The following is a 2,826-nucleotide window of genomic DNA, read 5'->3' as shown; positions in this document are numbered from 1 at the left end:
TTGAACAAGCAGCGCAAAGAAAGCCATAAGGCACAAGGCTATAGTCCATGTCTGATGCTAAAATGAGAGCTGAACTTTTAAAGATCTAATTGAATCCTTGTTAGTGTTAGTTGTTAATTTGTTTTTAACTTTGAAAAAAAACCAGACAAACAAAACAGGTCTTTTTGCAACTGCAGGACTGAAAAAAAAAAACCTAAACAACATGCAAACTTACAGGCTCAAATTCAAACTTTAGGACCATTCTGCTATGTTCACTTGCATTACTCTCTGCTCTCATGAGACCACACTTGGACTACTGCATCCAGTTCCAGGGTCCCCAGCAGAGGAAAGACATGAATCTATTAGCGTGGGTCCAGAGGTGGGCCACAAAAATGGTCAGAAGGCAGGAACACCTCTCCTACAAAAAAAGGCTGAAAGAGTTGGGGTTGTTCAGTCTGGAGAAGAGAAGGCTCTGGGAAGACGTTATTGCAACCTTCCAATACATAAAGAGGGCTTGTAAGAAAGATGAAGAGATACTTCTTACCAAGGCCTGTAGTAACGGGACAAGGTGCAAAGTTTTAAACTGGAAGAGGGTAGATTTAGATTAGATATAAGGAAGAAATTCTTTACTGTGAGGGTGGTGAGACACTGGCACAGGTTTCCCAGGGAAGTTGTGGATGCCCCCTCCCTGGAAGTGTTCAAGGTCAGAAAAGAGAGACCAAATTTCAAAACTCCCACTGAGGAGAAGCATGGTGTTTAAGGTCAGCAGTGATCTGTGCTGTACAGCGGCTACATGGCCACCCAGTCAGTAGAGGGGTACTGGTTAGTCAGACAGCAAACAAGTATTTCTCCACCAGCCAGAGCATGCGTTGTCCCTTGCCCTAGCCAGAAGTGCAGAAACACAGGAAGATGGGGTTATAAGGACTAGGAAGCTGGGGATACAGAAACAGGTAAGGTTACAATGAAGGAGAAAGGTGCAGACAAATAGGATACAAATCTCTAAGAAGTCAAGCTTTCTTAAATTTTGCTGTTTATTTAACAGCCTGGATTAAAAATAAGCCTTTTGAAAAGTCAGCTTAAAGTCATAACAGACATATGCTGAGTTCTGAATATCCTTTTAGAATACAGTCAAGTAAATAAAGTAAAAAAATTAATAAAGCCTTATGTGTTTCCTACAAGGTTTTAAAGGTAGACTACAGAGCAAATGTAACTCCAGAAACAGTTTACAAAGGTGTTCAGCCAGTTTTTGACAAGAGCAGTCTGTTCATGCCTCCACAGAATATTTCCTCTTCTTTTTAATGTTTACTCACCTGGTTCAAAGTAATGACTAGCTTATTCAAATTGGCTTTGGAGATCGCAAAAGCCTGGAAATTGCTTTTGCCCTCCATATCTCCAAATAGGATCTTGTTGTGAGGAGCTAAGCTCTGTGATTTCTGAAACACTGAGGAACACAGTGACCAGAAGAAAGGGGGGGGGAAAATCAATCAATTAATTATTTTTGAGGGATAAATCTTGCTTTGTTTAAATTGAATTCATGTAAATGTCAAATAAGTTTAGACAAGCTTACTTTCCATGAATCCAGAACATCAAATGTAGTTTCATTTAATGACAAATTTTAAGTGCTGAGGGATTTGTGCATTAACTGAATTACATCTTCCATGAAGCTATATTGGAATGGACTGAGAAACGAAACCTGATAGTTATCTTGTTATATTCTCATCATGAAAAACTGATAAAAGCAAAGGCTCTAAAATATTAAATTGACAGGACTGATTAAGCATGCAAAGCCATAGCACACATTTCTGCATAGCAAAAACAGGTTTAAAAGGCAAGGTAGAGAATATTTGCTCAGTGTATACTCATTACTAGCCCAAAAGAAAATGAAATAGTTTAAATAAAGGCTCCTTATTTGTTCATTTAAATGTGTTTACTTATATAATTTACAGCACTTCAATTTGCACCAGTTCATCTCAGAAACGTTGCAGTTCTGACACCAGCTCTTCTCTCAGCACAGGGACCTGCTGTCCCTCAGCAGCTCAGCTCCTTCTACAACTCAGCTCTTCCTCTTTCCTCCCTACCTTGGCTGCCTGTCACAGCAAGCCTCTCAGGTTGCTGTTGCAGAGCTCATCCTCTGGCCTGGCATGCTGTGGTCCACAGCACACAGCCAGCTGGGAGCTGCCCTCAGCTGGAGAATCACTGCTGCCCCTGGCAGACCTTGCTGCTGTGAAAACCCCAAGGTGACCCACAGCAACAGGCTCGACAGGGAGAAAGAGGCCTGGGAGCAAACAAGAACATTAAAAAAAAAACTTTCCTCCCCTCTCTGCACCTCTTTTAGTCCTCCCAGCTTGCTTCCGTGCAAGCCTCACCAAGTACAGGGAAACCCTGAAACCGTGAATTCTGCTGTCAGCAACAAGCCCTCCACCAGGGAACACGGTGTGGGCCACCAGTGAGGGACTGTGAGCAGAGTGGGAGGAAAAGAAGAGAGAGATGGAAAAAGAGACCTTCAGACCTAGGAAGAAAGGGGAGGAAGCGAGAGTCCAATCAACCAGATCTAACACTACTCCCTTCTAGAGACAGAGTCCTTCCGCAGCTCACTGAGATATGCCTTCCTCAATTACCCCCTCTAATTTTGAGATGTCTCTGCAGCCGCCTTTACTTCGAAAGTCCTGTGCTGAGGTGTACATAGATCAGTTACTCCAAAAAGGCCCCAGAGCACTGCAAGACTCCAGTACAACACAGATCCCAGAGCAGTTAAACCACACTACCAAGTGTGTCGAAATCTGACATTAAGAGTTAGATTCATCTTGACCATTTTAAAGGATATTTATCTGAGTTAATTCTTTAGGT

The sequence above is a fragment of the Mesitornis unicolor genome, unplaced genomic scaffold, assembly GCF_000695765.1.
Source record: "Mesitornis unicolor isolate BGI_N332 unplaced genomic scaffold, ASM69576v1 scaffold21063, whole genome shotgun sequence".
Classification (NCBI taxonomy): Eukaryota; Metazoa; Chordata; class Aves; order Mesitornithiformes; family Mesitornithidae; genus Mesitornis; species Mesitornis unicolor.
Note: the sequence above shows the minus strand (reverse complement) of the source record.